A 17,487-nucleotide genomic window follows, 5' to 3' on the forward strand; every position below is an offset into this window, starting at 1 on the left:
AGTAATGTTTCATCTAGTTTTGTCAAAGAAAGTGTAGATGCTAAATATTCATTTATTCAACCAACATCCATACCCTCCAAACATTCTTACAATCAAAGAAGGGCAGGACTATAATAAGCTTTCTGTCCGAAAAAGAGGAAAGAAAGCAAAAAATGCAATTGAAAATTAGATCTTGACAATCCATGAAACATACAGGTAACTGTTACATGATAGGATTAAACCCAACTTAGTGCAAGAGTGTCTTATACTATTCTAAGATATTGATTTCCTCTAATTTTTTTTTATTTTTAAAATTTTTAAAAAGATTTATATTTTTTCACTGAGTTCTTTCAGTACAAAATTTTCACTACAAAATTTATTACAACATGGCTTCAGCACAAGCCTATGTACAAGCACACACACTCCTGACTATCCCGACTAGAGGACTTTTCTTCTCCCTTGCCTTTCAGACCTTCTATCAAATCTTTCAGATACTGGATCTCCTTGGCTAAAGAATCTGCCCTCACTGGTGAGTGTAAAGAGGTGGAAAAGAAGAATGAGGCTCTGAAAGAGAGGGCAGATTATTTATTTTTTTTAGACAGAGAGAAAGCAAGAGAGAGCGCACACACATGGGAGTAGGGGAGAGGAGCAGAGAGAAAGAATCTTCAAGCAGACTCCCCGCTGACCAGGAGCCAGATGTGGGGCTCCATCTCACAACCCATGAGATCATGACCTGAGCTGAAACCAAAAGTCAGATGGTTAATGAACTGAGTCACATAGCTGCCCCTATTGATTTGTTCCAAATGTAGTTTCAGCAAATTTAAGAAAGTTACAAATTACTTTAAATCTTTGTGACTTCTTATAATTCTTCCTCTTAATATTTTGAATTTTGCTAGATGTAGATAAGTCCTCCGAATACTGCCAAAAGTAGATATTTATACTAGCCTTTGAATTTCATTCTGAGCAAGCAAATCAGCAAATCTTGGGGTTTCTATGTGGAAACATTTATTTTGCCTCCTCATCTATCCACCTATTCATTTAAACTAACACACACACACAGACACACACAACACACAAATGTTTCTAGAGTAAAGGCCTGGGAAAGACTATGTAGAGTGAAGGCTTACAAGGTTTGACCTCTGTTATTTTAAGTAGAGGGGGCTATAGCTTGTCATATTTAAATCAAGGGATTAATTAAGCAAGTGTTTGGAGACTCTCCCATGAAAAAACATCATAAAACTTTATGATTACAATGGAGGTATACATTGTAGTTCAAGTGTTTCCTGTATCTGTAAATTCTACATAATCTACAATTTAAAAAATAATTTCATGAAATGAATTGAGGTGATTTATCTAATAATTTGTAGTGATCTGTCCTTGTTTTCTAAGGGATTCAAGTGGTAATAGCCGAAGTGAAGACTGGCATTGACAAGAAAGCAATAAATCAATTATTGCAATTTACTTTGCACAGACAGTACCAGTTTTAAAATCTTATGAATGTTTGAGGAACAGGAACTCTTTGGCCATTGAGCCAGTCTGACTTAAATGCAGCAAGCAGATCCACTGCTTTTGGCTAGAGGTGCTAAGCCACAATAAGGAGAACCTATTCCCATTTTTATGACGGGATATAACACTGATGTTTTGACATGTCCATATCAACTAAATTTTCAACAATTTAGTTGAAAATAACTACTTCATAAATTCTGGGAATGAGAAAGGAAATTGAAAATGGTTCAGCATTTTTAGGAAGTGTATATTGCAAACTTATAAAATAAATAGACAAAAAAAGAGAGGGAAAAGGAGTATAGTAGCTAGGAAGGATTACTTACCAAAGTTCATTAACTAGATGTAAATTTTTAAAACCCTTTAAGCTTTATATTTTTATGCTTGCTTCTTTTCTGTTTTTCTAATGGCTGTTGTATCTCTTGTTAACTCCTATTAAATAGTATGCAGATTACTAGATTAAAATAGTAAATATCAAATCCTAGTGGTTATAGGTTTTGGGAGATGCGCAGAACTACTTTTCAATTCTGAAAAAAGTCCTTTAGCAAAATACTTAACTTAAACTGGTTATTTTGTCATTTTTGAACAGGGATACTAATTTTTATTTCTATTTTTTTGTAACTGGACAATGCATATATGTCTAGAAAAGCATATGGTAAAATAAATAGTATTACTAGCAGCAACATCAGAAGCAGTAGTAGTAATTATTAACTACGAAAGTTCCCTTTGATCAGGAAATACTTCTCTAATTACAACTTGATAAAGGGCCTACTCACTCTGATGTTTAAAAAGTGGGAGCAGTTAATTAAATCTGTTTGGTTTCTTTCCCCTTGCCCCATTCTATTATAAATAAGAAAGACTATTGTGTATCTCCTACATTAGCCACATGCTTCTAACCCTTGTATGGACTGTTGCAGTAGACTCGATTATTTTTCCGCAACTTTGTAAGGCTTGCCCTCCATTAATTTTAAGTAGAGTGGGCCAAAGATTGGCCTAAGATGGATTTAAATTAGGAAACCAATTAAATTTAAGACTCTGCTTCTGATAACATGACTTTCATCCAGGCAGAGTCTATTTCCTTCCCCATATAGGTAGAAACCAATGCCATTCACCAGCCACTGATAGTGGAGTTTCTCTTGGTCATTTCAACCTTACAGTTTTGGCTTGGTGACAGGGCTTGAGTAGAAGGGAAGTTATCGAGTGGTTTGGGAGATCTGATTACAACATGCATAATAAATTCTGAACTAGGAAAATGCTGAAGATGGGTTTTCTTACCCTTATTCAGACTCTTGGAAATGTGACTATAAAAAGAGGACAGAAAGAAAAGGAAAATATAAAGCAATGAAATGCATAATTTTAAAGAACTCAATTATGGGGAAGTCCCAGGAGAGTCGCCCTGTGGTTCATAAATCTGTCTGCTGTTTTCACTATTGCTCCATCCTGTACCACTTGCTTTTGTTTTATCTGTCTGGATACATTAGCCAGCAAAGCATCATAAATATCCTTAGAAAGCAAGTGCTAGCTCTCCTTAGGGAAAGACATTCTCTTTCTGATTTTCTTCTTGTTAGTTTGAAGTTTGAATAAACTGTTTAGGAAATCAAAACAATTAAGTTATTATTCCTATAATCAACTTCCTTTTCTATGCCTTAATCACTGTAAATTACTAGAGAAAGGAATCATTTTAAATCCTTTTAACCCTGGAATTTCCCAACTGGACTAATAATGCCATTCAAAATTTATTTAAAATAGAGTTACTGGGCAAATCATGTTTCTTGCTCAGATAATATTGTCATATATGTTATGTATCCTTTTACATGTACATTAAAAATCTGTAAGAATTTATTGACTCTCAAATGTGCTACACTGATGGGACAGAAAGTACATTTCCATTTAAACAAGGAACTGACACAGCCAACTGTGGTCTCTCACCATTTTTATGCACTTCACAGCCTGTATTCTAATTTTATATTAGGGATCTGATGTGTATATTTATCCACAGCCATACTTGAATCAACCTGTAACTGTAAGCCTTTGGGGAGTGATTGTGTTTGAACATCTGGACTTACCACATGTTTTCAGTTGGAGATGAAACATCATTCACAAGACTAGCTTTTTTAAAAAGTAAGATATGGTAATGACATTCTATAGGTGTTCCAGATGATAAGAAATGTATTCTGCAAATATGATTTCAGATTTATTTTAGCAAAAAGGATGTAAAATGATACTTTAAACTGAAATAGTTTTACTGAAATTTTGTTATAGGTCTTCCTCTTATTTCACACAATTAAGTGTTCTGATTACTGTTTCAAGAAATAATAAATTGAGTTACATGACAATTAATCTATTTTTATAATATTTCCCATGAAAAAATCAATGATTATTTGCATTCCAAAAAACTAAAAGAACCTTGGGAATAATATCAATTTTCAAGGACCCCCCAAGTAATACTTTGTGTTTATTAAACACAGACTAAGCATCACGTAACTCTCTTTTGAAGTGCTAATATCTTTTAATCACAACTAGAAGTTTCCCTTCATTAAATAATTTTCTAATGACTAGTATGTTTTCTTATAATACTACAAGAGAATATAATTTCAGCCTTCTCTTGTAGAAATTGAATTAATTTCTATTGGAACCCTATGGCTTATATTTACGGTGTATGTATCTATCAACAAAAACTCATTAATTGGAATCTAAGAGTAACCTTAAAGCATGTAATACTTGCCTCTGCATATTAAAGCAAATACTGGGAGCTAATTTGAACAGAACTTTCCTAAAATGTCAGAAACCCTTTAATCTGATAAAGTTCCTGTAAGACAAACTCTTTAATCTCTGCCTTTCATGTGCTACAAAACTAACAATTTAACCTCTCTACATACGTGCAAGTTCATTTACCTTGTTATATATAGTGCTATTATATAACATAAAAGTGATTGTATAAACTGAGACCGTTTTCTCACTTTGCATTTACAGTTTTAGGAAAGTAAATTAATGGGCATTTCATTTTAAAAATGGAATTGTTTCCATTTGTGAGTATACACATACACTCACATAACTGTGGTTGTAAATCTACCTCACTTTGCTTGATGGTCAGGCTTCTAATAAGGTGTGAGTAACACATTTTTTAAGTAAAATTAATTATCTTGACTATATTTAAATAAGTGTGTTCTTTAAAAATTGTTTTAACTAGTTTTTTTGGAAAAAATACTTTTAAAGCTAATAATAAACTTTGTAACTTAGCATTTTACTGAATGAACAGGTTTTTCTGTGCCAGCCCTCTTTGAAGCACGACACTATTACCATATTTTTAAGGATGGTTGTGTAATATGTGCATAGAAATATTATTAATTATTTGGTGAAAAGAATAAAGAGATCAGATTTTTTGACATTGGAGATTTATGACTATGTCAGGTTTCTATAATATAACCTTTATAATGTAGACTATATCTGACTTCAACATAGCCAACCAGCAATTTATAATTATGATTATTTTTAACTTATTTATACAGACTCATATTTTTCATTTAGATAACTTAAAAATGCAACAATTATTTCAGTCCAAAAAATTTTTCCCAAGGGTCAACATTAACTTGTGCCTGTGGGTAGCATGAGGAAGCTGCTTCTTGCCAGTTCTATTATGTCACTGAGATCAGTAAGGAGCTTTGATTTCTGGGATCCATACCACAGTCTAAGAATATTTTATATTTTTAAGTTAAGTAACTGAACCAGGAAACTAGCTGGAGGTCTCTCATTACTTATTCTTGCTTGTTACTTCAGAATATGTTAGTTGTAGCTATTTCTATTCATGTTTCAATATTAAAGTCATCATGAAAAGGGCTTGGAATTATGTGTTTTTTTCTTTCTTCTCTTTTTTCTTTTTCCTTTTTTTTTTTTTTTTGTAGTTTTAAAGAAACTGTCCATGAGTCTAAATGAAGACTCATTTGATATCCCAGAACAAATTCCTGAAGAAATCAAGAAGTAACATTTCAGTAGACTAATGTCACCTCAATGAAGACAGACTCTATGTCAACAAGTTATAAAGAGCTCATGTAACATACATGCAAATAACAGAGTATAAACTCCTCTCAGATAACAAGGAAACAATTTTTTTTATTTTTGACTATTTTTATATCAGCCAAAGCCTCAAAATTAACTTAAGCAAGCTCAATCTTTGCCAATATTGTGGCTCTGTGCCACATTGAAATTCAAAAAATGTCTCAGAAGAGTATAATCACTCTATCATCTAACCTCGTTTTTTTAAAGATCCAGATAAACTTCATACTTATGAGGTAGCTCAACTTTAAGTGGTACTGAAAGGAAACTTTTTCAAACTTTGTCAATTAGAAAGTTGAAACTATAAGAAACTGAGAGCAGGAACATATTTCTGTCAAAGTTTGGAAAACTTTGGGATCATTATTTAGAAGTATTATTAATAGGATGAATATTCTCTATAATCAAAAATAAAGTTTCTCTCTGAAATAGTTTGAAATTTCAAGGTCCTGGAAATCATGTTAGTTATCAATTTACCCTTATCAGACATTAAAGTTCTTACATAGTTGGAAAAACTAGAGAGTTTGGGGAAATGAAGACAAAATGAGAATGGTACTGAATGTATATAAATCATGTAATTATGCATGCTCTGATATGTGTAAATACAAATATGGTGCTTTTGCAGTATATCAAAGAAGAAAATCTAGCACATGTCTTTTTCTGGGAGAAAAGGGATGAATGGATTAAACAACTTTGGGTAAATAATTTAAAAATTAATATTGTACTTTTAAGACAAACACACATAAACCATTTTGAGTATGTGCATTTCTTAGCAAGAAAGGAAAACTCATATAAGTCGTGTGAGTCAAAAAAGAAAGAAGAACATTAATAAACTTTAAAGACCTGAATAGTTTGTAACTTTTCTTACTTTATAATTACAAGAGATCTTTAAGGCAAGATATAATTTTGGTAATTGCATATTCAAATATGGTAACTAAGTAAAAAGAAGAGTTATTTTCCCATCAGCTATTTGGCCATTGGGATTTCATTCATGCCTGAGAAATGGTATTCTTGATACCTCTTTTTCCCTTGCAGTCATAAAAGAAAGCAATTACATTGACTGAAAATATTCTACCCTCTACAAACTGTAAACCTCCTCTCTACTCATTCAGCATTCAATTTTTTCTTCTGAAAAATTTCATATATTGACATATATTTCACATCAACTTCTCTTGATTTTTTAATGCACCTTAGGAGAAACTCTAAAATGAATTCATTACATTCATGCCAGTTACCAACTTCTAAATAGTCCTAAAAAAGTCACTGTAGTAATAATTCTTTCCTCCTTTAATTTTCACATCCTCAGTCAATTGAATATTTTACATACACTTCCCATGGATTTAAACCTTTTGTAAGTGAAATTGGAAAATGAAATAAGTCATGCACAGGAACAAGAATCACAAGCCTTCCAATGAATTATGTATTTTTGCATGCAAATGCTTCTATTTTCAAAATACTCTACTGTTAAACATGTGCTTCTCTAGGATTTGCTTTAATCTTATGCAATGCATTTTATCATATGTAAGGGTTAAAGCCATTAACTACTATGTGTAACTCTAATGATTGCAGATGACTAGCATGTTAAGTATTTCAGGTTAGGGAATTAGATTAGGAGCAGTGCATATAAAATACAGTTAAATAGAACATTACAGACACACAATGATAGGAAACATATATATTAATTGGTGTTAATTTAAATTAATATGTCAAGTAAAAAGTAGCTTTCTAATTAAAGTTGCCTAGTGCTTTTAGATCTGATCATATACAGCAATTTAATTAGACTTCCAAGTTGCTGGTACCCTGAATGGGACAGCAGAATATAATCAAAGTTACAAGTGACTAACACTACAAGATGCTCTTGTCAAAACTCAGCTGAGCAAAATTTTACAAACCTGTTGACAATATTACTCTTGTATTCTATAGACCAACACATTCTTAATATATTTCTGTAGTTTCAGTTTTCTCAGTAATGTAAGCAACATTGAATAATATCACCTAAGAGCTAATCTTATTTTTAAAAAATGACAGGTAAAGATGGAGCACAGTTATAAAGCCAAGGTAAATTCTAATTAAAAAAGCAAACCTGAAACTTAATGATATCAATAAACATATGATTTATCAACATCCTTGCATTTTCTCTTGATATTACATTCTACATGTTTGCTACCTTAATTAATATGTGTGTGTATGTGTGTGTGTGTATATATATATATGTGTGTGTGTATATATATATATACATATATATATCTCCTTGCTCATGACAACACCCTCTTAGTAAGACTATCCCAGCACATGCTCCTGGGTGAGTAAATTACCCCACACTGTAATGATGTGATCAAACTCTACAAGTTATATGCCTCATCACTGGTTACCCCAAACTATAAAAGTTAAAAAAAAATACTACATACCGTACATATAGCACAATACTGTAGTCAGGGAAGGAGTATGACTTATATCAATGATAGTAAAAAACTGGTTATATTTAGGAATAATATACATTATGAATTGCATCTCAGATCACAGTTTGAGATCAAGTTCCTAACTATGAACCCAGAGCTCATGGAAATGCAAACAATTGTGTACATTCCTATTAGGAAAAATTTGGTGGCTCCCTCATTTAATTGCAGCTCTCATATAAAATTATTTACTTCAAGGGAGACTAATAATTAAGAAATAAAACAAAGCAGTTCAACCTAAACCAGGCATTATATTTAAAAGTCATCATGCTTAAAGTGTGTCAAACTACAATGATGTCACAAATAGATAAATCTTAACTGCATCTTACCTGTAGTAGCAGTGTCTTGGTGGTGTTGAGTGTCAAAAAGATGCAAGTCTCTAAATTAGAAAACAGGGGGGTGTTTGCACTCCCAGTTTTAGCAGACCTAGAGTGTTCTTTGTATAAGTAATATATTACCTCTTCAAAGTCGCCCTGACAACGGTGTTGATTGGCAATAGTTAGAATTACTGCCCAAAAGCTTGCTGATGCTGCTCCTGCAGCCTTCCGCCTTTGCACAGAGACCTAACATATGAGTGTGCCGAGAGCATCCTTTTTCTCCCCCTCTCTCCCCCTCCTTTTTGCCTGGTTTTTCTTCCTCTGTATCTCTGTGTGCTGGCGTGTGTGTGTGTGTGTGTGTGTGTGTGTGTGTCCCCGTCTCTGTCTCTCTCTTCTCTCTGCATCTATCACTCTCTAATGGAGAGTTACAATTCGGCTTATTTGGCAGACAGACCGTCAAAGAGGACAGGCTGGCAGGCAACTGTGCAGTTCCTCCCCCCCACCCCACTCCACCCCCCCGCTGAGACACGTGAATGTGTTGTGAATAAAGACAAAGCCCCGAAACAGTGCAGCACATTACTCCCTGGAAAAGCGCTGCAATGATACTCCGCACTGCAACTCCGCAGACCGCCAGGCAGCCAGGCTAGGAGGTGGACCGCATTCCCCTTGCCCTCCCTCATCGAACGTATATTGTAAAGTTTGGCTCAGGACTTTGCTTCTCTTTTAGAGGACCTTGTTTTCTGTGGGCTAGAAGTTCTATTATTAACTGGCTGAATGTCTTGAACAGAAGTATTTTAGATAGTTTTCTATTATGTTAAACTTGGAGAACCCAGATAATTCCTGAGTTGTTGCCAAAGTAACGGAATTTTGTAACTTTTGAAGATAAAGATCAGTTCTGTTAGACCCCAAATAAATGTTGTCATGGTAGTAGAAGATGGATTTCTCTAGCCTCAGTATTCCCAGAGGGACTAAGTGTGAAGGGGTTGGGGGAAGGTAAAGCAAACAAACAAAAAGCATCAGTTATCTCACAGGTGCCAAAAATAGAAACTGAGATAAACTAAAGTGAAATTGATGAACGAGTCTGGAAGAACATGAGTGCAAAGGAATGAAACAGAGTAAATAAATGGGACTCACTGATTCCCTATAGCTATCATTCAGTTTGATAACAGAAAGAGATCCTACTTATTTAGTTCATGTTTTGCGGGGTTTGCCAGTATTAATATATAAATAAACACAGGCTAACATATATCTTGCATTCAGAAACAGTTTGGTAGATAATAACCTACAGATGTTTGCCTAAGGAAAATTAGAATTTTTCTTTTTCCTATTAAAAAAAGTACAGGAAATTAATGAACTATGGATACAGAACTTTGAGTTACATACCCTCAATGTTGGTCCCAACCAATTAATACTCTTAGAATAAAAGTGCAATAATATAATAATATTCTAAAAGCACAATATTATAATTCAGACATTGGTTTTTAGAAAATTAAGTGTAAGTTAAAATTAGGTCTATCTAAAAATGCTGAGACACCTAAAGTAAATAATGATGGAAATAAAATATTAACTTATTTCTATCCCTCAGGAAAAAGAAGTAGGTAGCTTAAAAATATGGATTTGAGTTCCATGATCATCAGGGAAGTAAGCTCCCGGATAGCCATCTTCAGCATGGCCCAGATGGTTGGTTACTCAAGCTATGGCCATCAAATTGATACCCAAACTTCAGGAAGAGGGAAGGATGAGGAGAATATGCTCCCTATTTAAGGATATATCCTGGAAGTTGCACATATTTCTTTGACCAGAAATTAACCATTTGGACACAGCTAGCTGCATGTTAGCCAGAAAAATAGAGTATCTATTTGAAATGGCCATGTACATGGCTAAAAATCTGAATATTCTAAAAATGTGAGTATTACTAAGGAAAAAAGAAATGGTGGGATGTGGGGAGAAATAACAGCATCTGCCACAGTAGGATGAAGAATAATGGATATTATAAGATACCGTAACATTTATTCCACATTTATCCCACTGTGTAACTGCAATGTAATTTAGGGAATTGATTCCATCTCTAGCCAGGGACCCTATTTAAGCCAATCATGGTAAACATCATCATGCTTACATGAGATTGTTCAGGAACCCAGGCCCGAGACATTCAGGGCACTGTAGTCCCTTAGTGTTGAAAGTCATTGGCTCAACGATGGTATATATTTTAACTCTGACTCAATCAAACCAAAGAGGAAGAGAATTGTTCAATGTGGAAGAAAGAATTTAGGGTCCTGTTTTAAGATGAATGAGACAATTGGGAGAAAGAAAGAAATTGGGTAATTGAAGAAATCAATGAAATTTTGGATTAATCAACTCGGAAGCTAACCTTCTAGTTATATGCACCAATATACTACATTTCTTATGCCACTCTGACATGCTTCTCTGTTGGTAACATAAAGCATTCTCAACTCTACATGAATCAACCTCCCCGAGTAAGCATTTGGTCTAATTTCTTGTCCTCAGTTTTAACACCATGTGTCAAACTCCATGGCTCAGTGATACCTTTTTTTAATTAAAAACAGGAAATATAAAGGACTTAGTAAATCTCTACTTATACTAGACTTTGAAAGTTCCAGTCTATTTATTTGAAATGATTTCTAACAATTTAATTTTTCTAACATTTTAATTTGGCATTGCATATGGATTAGAAATCCAGTTTATTGATGAGTCGGGGCCATGTCACAAATGCAAGAGATGTAAATAACTATACATCTTTTTGTTAAATTATTGGTTTTTTGCTTTTTGTTGTAATTATTACTTATCAGAATTTAACTAGAATAATAGACTATTCAGTGTGCTTTTCATCTTGCTTCAATGCATAATAATTATTGTGTTTTAATAACTAACAGTTGTGGGGCACCTGGATGGCTCAGTAGTTAAGCGTCTGCCTTTGGCTCAGGTCATGATCTCAGGGTCTTGGGACTGAGCCAGGAGTTGGGCTCCCTGCTCAGTGTGAAGCCTGCTTCTCCCTCTCCCACTCCCCCTGCTTGTGTTCTCACTCTTGCTGTGTCTCTCTCTGTCAAATAAATAAATAAAATCTTTAAAAATAAAAGTAATAATAATAACTAAATGTTGCTCATGGTGTATTTACCCTAGTCAGATCCTGCCTTAAGTATTTATACTATATGAACTCATGAAATTTTCACAGCAGCTTAATGAGAGGTATATTATTCTACTCATTTTGTGAATTAAGAAATGGAGTCACATAAACAAAATTGGCACAAGAAAAAAATTTTAATAGTCATAGATCAATTAAGGAAATTGATTTTATAATAAAAAACCTTCCCACAAACAAAACAAAACACTCCAAGCTCAAAGTCTATACTTGTCAATTCAAGATTCAAGGAAGAAATGATAACTTCACAAGCCCTTCCAGCGAAGAGAGTAAGATGAAACAGCACCCAATTAAATTTATGGAGCCAGAATTACCTTGAACCCAAAGCCAAAAAAAGACATCATGAAAAAGGAGAGGACAAACAAATGTCTCTCATGAACTAAGATACAAATGTCCTTAACAGAACACTGTGAAGAAAATTCAGCAATACATGTAAAGGGTAATATATTATGAACAAGAGAGTTTTATACCAGAATTCAAATTTGAGTTAATAGCAAAAAACAAACAATAGATTTACCATATTAATGTTATTAAGGCAAAAGTTATATTATTACTTTAATAAATCTAGAAAACTGAAAATTTAACATTCATTCATGATAGATAACATTGTGTATTTTTTCCCTTTTATTCACCTTGGTGAATAAAATTTTTTCCCTTTTATTCACCTTGGTTTTGGATTGTTTGTTTTTTTTGGTTTTATTTTTCCCTTTTATTCACCTTGGTTTTGGATGTCCAGTCACTTAAGTAAGATAAGAAAATAAATAAAAGGCAATCAGATTGGAAAGAAAAAAGTAAAGCTATCTTTATTATTAGACAGTATGGTTATTTACGTAGAATAGCCTAAAGAATTTCAAAAATAAAAAGGAATCAGAACTAATAAGTGAATTTAGTAATACAATTGTACATGTAAATATACCAAAATAAATTATATTTCTAGATACTACCAGTGAAAAATTATAAAAGTCTACATATACACATATATACATATGCACATATATGTACACACATATGGACATAATTTATGTACATTAGCACCAAAACTTGTAATACCTAAAAACAAATTTAACAAAATATGTGCAATATTTGTACACTGCAAAGTAAGAAACACTGCTAAGAAAAATCAAAGGCTAAATTCATCCTCATTACTCAATATCTTTAAAATGCTAATTTTCCCTAGATTGATAGAATAAACACAATTCCTATTAGAACTGCAGCTGGACTTATGAGAAACTGACAAGCTCATTTTAAAATGGATATGGAAATATGAAGGACCTACAATAACCTAAACAGTCTTACCAAAAAAGAAAAAAAAAATCAAACAGAACAAAAAGAACAGAGTTAAAGGTTTTACACTACCTGTTTTGAAGCCTTCTAATAAAGCTATATTAATCAAGACAGTGATACAAGATCAAAGAACAAAAACAAAAAAATAAAAATTTTTTTTTTATTTAGATTTTAGATTTTATTAGATTTAGATTTTATCAAAATTTAAAACTTCTGCTATTAAAATGATACCATTAAGAAAATGAAAAGTCACAGTATTTGAGAAGATACTTATAATACTTACAACTAATAAGGATTTATATTCAGATTATATATAGATATAAACTCTAAAATTACAAGATTAGTAATTTTATTTTAAAATGGACAATTTTAAACAAATATTTCACAAAAGATATGCAAATGGCCAATATGCACATGAAAAATGCTCAAAATCTTTGTCAGAGAAATGCAAAGCAAAAACATAGTGAAATAAGTGTACCCTGACTAGAAAGGTTAAAGTTAAAAGGATTGATGCTATTAAGTGAGATGTGGATAAACTAGAACTCTCACGCATTGCTATTTTAGGAAATTATTTGGTACCTTCTTATAAAGTTAAACACACATGATTTAGGAATTCTACTTCTCAATATAACAACCAAGAGAAGTGAAAAAAATACGCCCACAAAAGACTTATACACAGATGTCCAGAGCAGCTTTGTATTGATAGCCAAAGTATAAATAGGAAAAAAAGAAATTTCCATCAACATATGTCTAAACAAATTGTGGCATATCTATACGGTGGACTACTTCGCACCAATAAAAAGCAACATACTACTGATACATACAACGTTCATGAATTTGTAAGATTCTGTAACATTGCACTTATGTGCAATGTTAGAAAAATGAAAATTAATATAGTGGACAGAAAAAAGATCAGTGTTACCCTGAGGTGAGGGTTTCTTTGTATATGTATGGAGGGGAATATAATGGTTATAAAATGGTATTAGAGGACTTTTTTATTCATTTTTTTCTTACTTTTTTAAAATAATTTTTTTTATTAACATATAATGTATTATTAGCCCCAGGGGTGCAGGTCTGTGAATCGCCAGGTTTACATACTTCACAGCACTCAACATAGCGCATACTTTCCCCAATGTCCATAACCCCACCAACCTCTCACTACTCCTCTCCCCCCGGCAACCCTCAGTTTGTTTTGTGAGATTAAGAGTCTCTTGTGGTTTGTCTCCCTCCCAATCCCATTTTGTTTCATTTATTTTTTCCTACCCCCTAAACCCCCACATTGCATCTCAACTTCAAGAGGACTTTTTTAGAGGAAGGACCTATTCTAGGACTTGACTCTCATTAGGTAGCAGTTATAATGCCTATATATTGTATATACACACTTCTTCAAACTCACATAACTACTCAATTAAAGTGAATGTATTTTATTTTCTGTAAATTATAGCTTAATAAAGTTGACTTAAAAGGAAATGAGAAACTGATCCACTGACCACTAAGTAACTTGCTCAAGATCACACAGTGAACAGCAGCACTACAGTTTGAACCGTAATTTTTTCCCTATTAACTACTTATTTATGCTGCCTCTTGGTAAGTTTAGAAATTAGTTGCAAGAATGAGGAATTTAAGGGGTGCTTGGGTGGCTCATTCGGTTAAGCGGCTGCCTTTAGCTCAGGTCATGATCCCGGAGACCTGGGATTGAGCCCCACACGGGGCTCTCTGCTCAGCGGAGAGCCTGTTTGTCCCTCTACCTCTGTCTGCCTCTCTGCCTACTTGTGTTCTATCTGTCTGTCAAATAAATAAATAAAATCTTAAAAAAAAAAAAAAAACAACAACGAGGAATTTAAATAACAGAATAAGGAAGAGGAAAGGAGAGACTAGTGAGAACTAGAATGGCATTCAAATTTGAGGGTATGAGCTCTCCGATCCATATTTCTCCATGGTGTCTTTCTGAATACTTCAGCTCTCTCTAGAGATGATTGATTCTTACCCTCTTATCTATAAGTTTACTTTGAATTTCTGCTGATTTGTCTTAGCTCAGACTGCTATACCAGAACACCATAAACTGGGTAGCTTAAACATCAGGTATTTATTTCCCCCAGTTCTGGAGGATAGAAATCCAAAATCAAGGTGCCAGCATGCCCAGTGTCTGGTGGAGGCCTGCTTTCTTGTTTACACATGGTCATCATATCCTTCTATCCTCACATGGTGGAGGAGAGAGGGAGAGATTTTGTTCTATTTTTATAAGGACATTAATCCCATCATGGAGGCTCCACCTTCATGATCTAATCTAATCCTAATTACCTCCCAAAGACTCTACCTGCTAATACCATTCCATTGGGGGTTAGGGTTTCAGCATATGAATTTTGCGGGCAACAAACATGTAATCTATAACAGTCATCCTTTCTGCTTTATAACTTCATTCTGACATAAACACTCATGAAGTACCCCTTTACAGATCTCTTTCTGCTTAATGTATTCCACCCTCTCTAGTTCAAATTCCCAAGAGAGGAAATCTGATTGGTCCGATAAATTTGGATGAAATCACAATATTCTTATAGGACACAAGCAAGCTATTGCTTGGCTTTCCCTGGGTATGGTCTTCAATCTTAGATTCATTAGGTGTGACATATGAGATGAGGTTTATGTGGTTTAAAAAAAAAAAAAGGTTGCAGATGGGATTATGAGAGGGGTAACTGCTATTATTAGTTTTAGTTTCCTCGAAATAAGTGCCAATATTTATGAAAAAAGTATGTATGTTAATTTATTTATAGTTTTATGTATGTGTGCAAACATATAGACACACATATCTACATGTACACACATGTCTACATGTAGACACATAAATATATTCCTTTGGGACAGCATAGATCCTGATGACTTTATAGTTCTAGTCCAGGTGAAGGCCTCACATTCTTTCTTTCCCCTATCCTCATCCTATTTGTTTTTTTTTAAATTACACTTCTTGCAACTTTAAAGAACATGTGTGTAATTGAATATGTGTGTGTACTCAGATATACAAAGAAATAATTTATTCTTCTTAGATGTCACAGAAAAATGTAAAATGTTCTACCTATAGAGTCTTTTCTATTGAAGTAGGATTCTTAACATGCAAATAAACAAGATTGCTTTTAATTTTTAAGACTCTAAGAGAACACTGAATTTAAATTTGCAGACCCATCCTAAGCCTCCTACACTCAAAACTCTTCCACAAGTCAAATTAGTGAATGATGACCCATAAATAGATAATTAGAACAACAGAAGAGGATAATGAGTAAACATTAGTCATGCTTACTGGATGGGGTGAGCATAGTTCATCCCACTCAAAACTCTGCCTAGCAAATTAATTTCTAATATTATAAGAAAAACTCATTATTTCATTTGTCTTCTTGATTTTTGTTTTCTGAATGAAGAAAAACAATGTAACTACAAAACTGTGAAATAAAGAAAATTCAGCCTTACTAAAGCTAAATCTGAATTAGCAATTTTTTTATTATAAGGCAGAAAGTATTAAGTCAGCACAATAAAGAAAAAGGAAGGGGGGCAAACCAAAAAACAGACTCTTAACTATAGAGAACAAACTGATGGTGACCTGACCCGGGGTGGGGGGAATGGGTGAAATAGGTAATGGGGATTAAGGAGTATACTTGTTCTAATGAGCACTGGGTAATTAAAATAAAAATTTTTTAAAACATTAGCACCATGTATAAAATGTTAGTGCAAAAATAACCTTAGTAAGCAAATATATGCTCCTGTATTTTGAAGTAGCATTGTTACTATTCTTCCATGTAGGTTAGAGTGGCAAAGTTGGGCAGACAGGATGGCCCAAATGTTTTCATGCTGTGCCATTTTGATTAGTAAATGTCAGTTACTACCAGCTTGGCCTTACACTTCTTTAACTATATCTTTGAAGTATCATATGGAATACTACTAATGAAAGGAAATATATCACCTATGAGACATCTTATTTTCAACTGGTTAACATCACCACACATTTTTGTAAAATGAGAGACTATGGACCCCAGGAAACAGAGTGAGGATTTCAGAGGAGAGTGGGTAGGGGTAGGGGTAATAGGGTGATGTGCACTGGGTGTTATATGTAACTAATGAATCATTGAACACAACATCAAAAACTATGATGTACTTACTATACAGTGGCTAACTGAACATAATAAAAAAAATTACAGAGTCTGGCATTTTCAAAGGATTTAACTCAAACATCTTTCAATCATACTAAGGTTAGAAAAAAGACAAAAATGAAGAAAGGAGAATATTTCTGTGGGGAAGATTTCTTTGGGAAAATGGTGTTGTATATTTCACCCCACCAGTTGAGGGGCATATGATATGAAACAAATCAAAAGAAAAAAGTTATTGTGATATTGTGATTTAAAATAATAAATATGTATTTGGTCTTTGTCCTCATTTCTGGCTCAGAGCTCCTGAAACTCTTGGTATTTCCTAAGTATAAGAGCAAGAAAGGTCTTTTATTATGTTATTGAGGTGTCTTTTAGATTTCACCTAAGGAATGTGGGCTGGTTGTCAAGAAAACCAACCATGCTGATTAGAGGGTTTAAACTTTCAGTCCCACTCTTGACCTCCAGAGAGAGAGGGGAGGGGCTGGAGGTTGAATCAATTGCCAATGGTCAATGACTTAATCAATCATGACTATGTAATGAAGATTCCATTAGAAAAAAAAAAAAAAAGACTGGATCTGGAGAGCTCTGAGGTTGGTGAACACATG

The sequence above is a fragment of the Martes martes genome (genome assembly GCF_963455335.1).
Source record: "Martes martes genome assembly, chromosome: 5".
Taxonomy (NCBI): domain Eukaryota; kingdom Metazoa; phylum Chordata; class Mammalia; order Carnivora; family Mustelidae; genus Martes; species Martes martes.